Source organism: Austrofundulus limnaeus, unplaced genomic scaffold (genome assembly GCF_001266775.1).
Source record: "Austrofundulus limnaeus strain Quisiro unplaced genomic scaffold, Austrofundulus_limnaeus-1.0 Scaffold5, whole genome shotgun sequence".
Classification (NCBI taxonomy): domain Eukaryota; kingdom Metazoa; phylum Chordata; class Actinopteri; order Cyprinodontiformes; family Rivulidae; genus Austrofundulus; species Austrofundulus limnaeus.
The window spans coordinates 3318840-3326443 of record NW_013952407.1 but is presented as its reverse complement, the minus strand read 5'-3'; the positions used below and the strand labels follow the sequence as shown (position 1 = coordinate 3326443).

The 7604-nt window shown below is 37.1% G+C and overlaps 1 protein-coding gene across 1 annotated transcript in view; it reads left to right on the top strand.

Annotated features, from left to right (window-relative positions):
• zfhx3b (zinc finger homeobox 3b) overlaps positions 1–7604 on the top strand; it is a gene marked incomplete at its 3' end in the record, with an annotated part of 205084 nt that overhangs the window by 22399 nt on the left and 175081 nt on the right. Inside the window, 1 exon segment of the mRNA XM_014027330.1 lies at positions 580–614.

Sequence of the window (7604 nt, the reverse complement as noted above, 5' to 3'; positions counted from 1 at the left end):
GTTCTTGAGTTTATCAAAGGCTCATCTTGACATACATTTTCACGCACAACTAGAAAGCATTACAATATGTTGTGCTCTGCTAACAGAGTTGATGTGAGATATATAAATAAAAACCAGTGTGCTGGACTGTAACTGCTGTGCAAGTGTTCAGAATGGTAAGATTGCGATCATTGTATGAAAAATGAAATGTTTTTTCTTTCAAATTTACATTTGCATTTTGTCTGACAAAGGTTTTTTTTTTTTTACAACTTATTATAACCCTTGTGAATAGTGTCTTTTCTTCCACCCTCAGGTTGTAATAACTTCATAACAAAATGCAAGAAAAAAAAGGTTCAAAATAGCAATACAATGGTTTCCTGTGATTTCTCAAATTATTCGGATTTTATTTATTTATTTTTGTAAGATTTTGCTGCAAGCTTTCTGCAGCCTTGAGGGCAGAAGGATTCTGTCAAAATGCTGTGAAAAGTTATTATAATGAAGATGTAGAAGCAGTGAAAGCCACGGGTGATTGTTGTCTAAGACCTCTTTTTCATGTGCTGTTGATTGTGGACTCTGAAGTACTGGTCTTTTATTTTACAGGAACATGAAGACACTCTTTCCCTGCTTCGCTCTGGGTAAGTGTTTCCTTCAGAGTTTTTTTCTGCTTTAGATTTTATTTTATTTTTTTTATGGGAGTTGGTGTTTTATAAACTGAGTTTTCAGATGCAATCTTGGTGTTTTTAACTGAGTGGACAAATCAGCCCGAGGAGTTTAAACTATAAGAAATGGTTTGGAAAACAAATTGTTGCTGTAGATTATGTCTACACAACAACTTCTACGCCCAGTCGTATCATCACTTTCTCATTAAGCTTTTCTTACTAAAATTAAAATATAAGGACATCATCGGTACAGTAAACATATTTAATGTTACATCATTTTAAAATGTTAAAGTTTTCAATGTTAACAAGATTTTTTGGAAAATACAGCTCATAAAAAAGAAAACAATTCAAAAACACATTTTGTCAAAGAGAAAATGTTTTTAAATGTCTTACATTACATCATAAATATGCTTCTGTATTGAGCAGAAAGCATGGTGAACAGAACTAAACTTCTTCTTTACTCTGTACATTTAATGAAATCCTTTTATAAGTAAAAATGACACTGAATGCTGATGTAAATTTGCAGCCTTGTTGTTCCTCTTCACATTCAGTCTGTGAATGTGTGACTTTGAGTAATTGTCACTTTTCATGTGAACTTGACCTCTCACAAGCTTTCTTGCTCAAAATATCATACACAGCACCCCCTTCAGCTTGTCATGACCTTGAACTGTTTGAACCGTGTAAGTTCACTGGACAAAAATGAGCGTGGTCTGCTTCTGTAAGTCAGTGTAAACGCTGACTATAAATTTATACAAACTAGTACCAAGGCTGCAGAACATTGTCTGTTTTTAATTTATTTTTAAACACAGATGACACCCCTGAAAAGACCCGATGTTTGGAAATGACATGTAAATGTGCCACACAGAATGACCTTTGACCTCTGTGTGTGTAGATCTTTGACAACTGGCTGACCTATAATCTTTTCCTAAATGATTTGACAATAGAGATACGTATTGATCTTGTTGCTTCTCAGGCAAAATGATTAAGAGTCTGCTGCACAGCCCAAGTCTTCTTCGACTAAACTCCCACTGTTGTCCTTATTTTGAAGTTACAAAATGTAGTTGTGAATCTTTTACACTACATAGTATACTCAAGAAGCTGATGTATTATTAGTTTACTCCTGTTCCTTTTATGTGAAGAGATATAAACGACAGCTTATAGGGCCACTTTTCACATGAGAGGAAATAAAAACAGAGGAGCAAATCTCTGCCAAAAAAAAAAAAACTTGGAAATTTTTAGATTCATTTCAGAAAATTTAAAGAAAAACAAAACTCTCCAAGCTCCAAAAAAAGGAAAATTTGAAAAAAAAAAAAAAAAAGGTTTCTGAGATTGTATTCAGAAATTTTTGAGAAAAAAATCTCTTGTGTACAAAAGTGGTAAATTTGCAAGAAAAAACTCTAAAATTTCCACGATTAAAGGCATAAATTTTCCATACTGAAGAAGAATATTTCCTGACATTGTAAAGTCAGACATTTTCAAGAAAAAATATTAAATTTTATGAGGAAAAAAATCTCTGAAGTTTTCACAAATGGCTAAATGGCAGAGCTACAGCTGTTTTCAACTTGAGCCTCTTTAATCTGCTCCGTGTATCAAACCTGGACTAGATTAGTATACACTAATCATAGAATATTTAAAATCAAGTGTGATTTGTGAAACACATTTAATTTGTGAGACTTCAATTTAGGCCAATTTCAGCACTTTTTATGCATTTTATGAACAAACTGAGTATGATTGAGAGGTGAGAGAATTAGAGTGACTAAAGCAATGGGAATGATCATGGAGCCTATACAGAAAAAGAGAAAATAATTTCTAAATTCTATGCAGCCACACACTATCACCATCAATTTGCCAAACTTGTGGTGACACATCCTGCTTTGGTAACCAGATATTCCAAAGTAAAAGCCTATAAWTCATTTGAAAACAATTTTTCAGTTAAGCACTTTGTGATGTTCGTGTCTGCAAAAGGTGCTATGTAAATAAAGTTCACTTACTTATTGCTTCAGTCACTCAAATTCTCTTACCTCTGGTCCTGCTGGTCATGTGTTTGAAGGTAAAACAAAGTGACTGACACTGAAGTGAATTTATCATTATAGAACCTATATTTTTCAAAATTCTTAGCCAGACAGTACAGTGATTTGAAAAAGTGTTTATTACTCTTGTTAAACTTWCTGTTTCATTTCTTCATGTCCATGTCTTTACTCATTCATGAGTTTTGGTGGATCACCCTTACWTGGCTTTAGCAAGGCACTGTGTACCTGCTTGCATGTCACTTGCCTGACAACTACAAAAAGAAGTGATTACAAAAAGAGTTTGCAAATAATGGGGGGGAGGGGGGCAATCAAAAGACAAACACAGATAATCACTTTTTAAAAACATTTAAGATAGCATTATTTGATTGAAATAAAGCTCTTACTGTAGAGTTTTGTTGATCTATRCATCTAAAATCTACAAACTCATTCAAGGAGCTTTTAGCTCTCCYTAATGTGCCTGGGCGGCTGCTCTCTTCTGGATTCACCCAGAAACAATTTGCCAACTCGCACATCTGGCCAGACAGAAGAACAGAGAAAACACGAGGAAATTCTCCTGCTGACCACTAGTTTCCCCGTCTTGCATAATGAAACCATCACTCTCCCCTTCTCTGTTGGATTCTTTCGAAGTGACTGGTGGTGGAGCAACATCTGGAATGAGCAGCAGTTTTCGTTTCTTGTGTTTTTTGGGTGGAGATTTAGGCCCCTGATAATCCGTCTCCCTTCTCATTAAAGGGGCTGAATAAACACAGGCCTCTTCCAGTTGTTCCTATGAATTTCCTTACCAGGCGTCAGGAGACCAAAGTGGGGGCTACTGGATCAAAGCTGCCGGCAGCCCTGTGTGCGCAGAGAGCGAGAGTGCGTTCCGGGGTTGGGCCCATTACCTTTCTCCCTGGGAACCCTGGAGACTCCTAGGTCACTAGCTGTCAGCTCTTTGGCTCAAACCCCACAGAGGAAGGGGAGAAAGTGTAGAAGGAAAGGAAAAAGCTAAAGAGAAACAACAAAAAACCCACTAGTAAAATAGCAGGTTTTGAGGTTACCCTATAGGTGCTTTGTTCTGCAGGAGGTCATTGTTGCCCTCAGTGTGATGTTTCAGATGAACTTTAAAACTAAATTGTTTATTTTATTGTACTTTATTTAATTATTTTTAAAGATACATTAGTACAAAAAAATTAGACAGAATCTCTCACCTTTACCTCATGAATAATAGCTGCCTTGTGTCTTCAAAGGGGACAAGTCAAGGACAAAAACCACATTGTGCAGATACAGAAAATGTCATAAGTGGGCTGTTTCATTTTTGAATCGTTTCTCCTATTATGCATTTAGTTAGTTAGATGATTTTTAAAAGTTATGCAGTCAAAATGTAATTTGAAACCTTAGAAAAACTCTACTCACATTGTCAAACGCACGGTGCAAGTTCAGGTGTGCCCCTTTAATACGTTGAACATATTGCAAGGCTAATCTTCTAATTTTCTGCACATTCTGACAATCAACTTAAAAATATATTGGTTTGCTAGAAAAGTTTTTAGTGTAACCTATTAAACAAATTAGCGGCTTTAGTGGAAAAATCCGCATGTAAAAATGATTGTTACTCACATAATCAGAATGATGATAAAAAATGTTCAAACTGCATCCCCTTTCTCCAAAGAAAGAAAAGATCACCGGTATTAAACGGTCAATGTAATTAACTTGCCTGGCTACTAGCTGGCTGCAGCTGCGGCTGGAAATAGCCACAGTGTTTGTGTTTGTATATGTGCACTCTGTGTGTATGTGTACAAATGGCCCTGTGGTCGTCATCAGGCCCCCATCAACCCCTCCATTAGTTACTGAGCTGCTGGTCTGTGTTAGCCTACCTGCGCTGAATACAGATTAGGGTGGGAGCATGGACAGCAAGCGCAATGAAGACAAACATGCATGGAAGCGCTCGCAAAAGATAACATCAACATATTATCTGGTATGACACACGCTGACATATTTTGATACACATAATTATACAGACTGGATTTTTCAGATCTAAGTGACKGAAATGTTGCTTCATATGCATAAAATAATGGCRAAATCATTCAATTGCTTCAGTTTACTCTCTCCGGCTGATAAAAAGCATACGTGTATGATTAGTGCCCGTCATTGAACAAACACCAGCRCTTGTAGAGAGCACTTCATCAGATGCGGGCAGATCATAGCTTACACATTCTGAAATAATGTCACACACGGTAGAGTACACACACTGGCAGCTCTGCACAAAGGCAAACATGGCTGCACGCTTCTTTTTCTTCTCCTCCTGGTGTCCCAGGCTCTCGGGCTGAGACAAGAAATCTGCCGGCAGTCATTACACGGGGCCGAGCGTTCGAGCAAACACACAGCCAGCTTGCCTGCTGATGATGTTTTTACGTGTGCCACCTCGGCTGGAAACATCCTTGAAAGATTGTACGAATGCACAAGCATGCTTTAGGTACTATTTTAAATAGGATGAATATTAATCAGCCATTTTGAAACAAAAAAGGAAGATGTCAGTTATTTTAAATGCTGTGGGCTGGAAAGTCAAATATTTTTCCTCATTTGAGAAAGAAAAAAACAAAATGTCTATTCTGGTTGAAATTAAGGCCGAAGAGCAGGTTTAAGGTTTGGAGTTCATGCAGGACCTGCACGGCTTGACGACTGGGTGGGGGTGTGTGGGGGGTGGGGGGACGAGAGGCCATGCGAAGGCTTCTGTGTGTCTCTCTCTGGCAGTGCAATGGGACTCTTGGGAGACCTGGGTCAGGAGGCCTCTCCCCGGCCCCCACCTCCAGCCCCCACCTCGCATTACGGTGCCATTTAAAGCCACCCAGCATCTATTTCCTCCAATAAAAACTAATAACCTTTTCTGTTGGAAATCACGGCAGCTCTTGAGTGCTRGAGCAGAGACCTGACTGGATGGCATGTAATTGTGGTCCAGTAGTCTCTCTTTGGTTTATTTTTTGCAGTGTTTTGGATTTGACTTTTTTTTTCTCTCTCTACTCCCTCTCTCTTTTTCTCTGTCCTCTTGGTGCTCTGTGCTTTGTGGCTGATTGCCTGTGCAGCTCGCCCCACACTCAGTAATCAGGCAGGAGCTGGAGAGGGGGCAAAACAGCAACTCAAGGACCTTTTATAATTGGGAGGGATTTGTAGGGTAGTTGGACTTTACATTTGGTGACAGAATTGGCTGTTTTGGTGACTGTGCTGGCCGAATAACAGGCATGCCGAAGCCCCCTCTGCGGTCAAGTTGCTTTGAGGCAGCTATGCAAACCCTGTTTATCAGGTGTTACAATCCATTTGCAATTTGAACAGAAATAATTGTAGAAATGGGTTAAAACATTTTCTCTCTTTTTTATTTTTATATGGGTTTTACATACATTTTTAAATTGAACTTACGCCATATTTTTCTCTCCCGCATTCATTATGTTTTTGTGTATTATTGTATATTTTGCCCTGCATTGACCCTGTGTTTGAGTTAATTTTAGAAATTAATTCTTGATTTGATGTTTCAATTTTCGTTGCTTATGTGTAATTATGTTTTTCTGTTTCATTTTATTCTTTCCACCATTTTTATACTGTAAATGATTGTACAGCACCTTGTGAATATATTTCTGTGTAAGGCGCTTTATAAATAAAACTTTACTTACTTACTTATTTTCACAAGAATTGAAAATTATTCTTCAAAACCTGCTTTTAATACTTTTCAATGGGTGATTCTTTTAGGCAACACAAAATAAAATAATATTCAAAACTGTTACTTTTTGTTTGAGGTGTAATTTTACTTTGAATCCTTTGACATAAAAAAGAAAAAGCTCAGACAGGAGATAATTCATGACAAAATGGCCATGAACAGGATGTGATATTTCAGATACAGTACATTTTAACGGCCTGTGCAAAAAAATCTGATTTTATTTCGGTATTTGAATCAAATATAGTTTGAATCAAACGTGTAATAATGCAGGGCATGGTCAGTGAGTTCATAAAAATATGGTGGAAAAAGAACGTCAAAAATAAGCATTGTAAAAAAAATCTTTGAGCTGTAATAAAGTGGTCAGACTTTTATTGCATGAGAAGAATGTTACTTTGGCAGAAGCTGCTGATTACAGCTGTAATATCTTGTATTTTCACATTTTTTTCTTTTTGAACCCTTTTTTGTGTGTAACGCTTACATACTGTACATGTGTGTGTGTTGCTTGTATAGTGTTAGTATTCTGACATGAAAACTCAAACGTTTGCATTACCAGTTTCATACTATGTGATCATGTGAATTATATTTTGTATACGTTTTAAGATAGATTTCTTGCTCAACTCTTTTAACTMAAAGCACTAAACATGATGAGAAATTTAAGAGAATGATTTGTGAGCTAAATATCATTGGCAAATTAATATGAATGTTTTTTTTTACTTGTTTGTTGTTTTTTTTTCAGGTGGCTCTGTAGGACCTGTGTAAGCACAGTTTTATAAATGTACATTTACAGTCATATCGGTGTGTATTGAATAAATTTAGGAAACAAGTCTTAGTAGCGTGCTTTCAAGCATGAAGCTTTGGACTGCAGTCGTGTCATTTTCAGTTTTCTGTACTTATTTCTAAAAAAGTTGTTCCTTTAGTGTTAGCTTATTTATTCTCCCTTACAACAAGATACTAATGATGGCACYGAAGAGAGGCTCCACACAGACTCTCCTCAGCCTGTCTTAATATGACTTTGCTGTGTTCAAAGTTTTTTCTTTTACCGCCCTAATATGTGGAAGTGAGGAAAACTGCTCACAAAGAAAACAAAGCAAGTCCTCATGCAAAGCTGTTCCCTTTCTTAAAAAGGCTGGTTTAAGTTGAAAGTGAAGCCATCTTTGATTTTTATCTGATTATCCAGCACTTGTAATCACACAGTATGTATGAGAGCAGTGTGTGTGTGTGTGTGTGTGTGTGTGTGTGTGTGTGTGTGTGTGT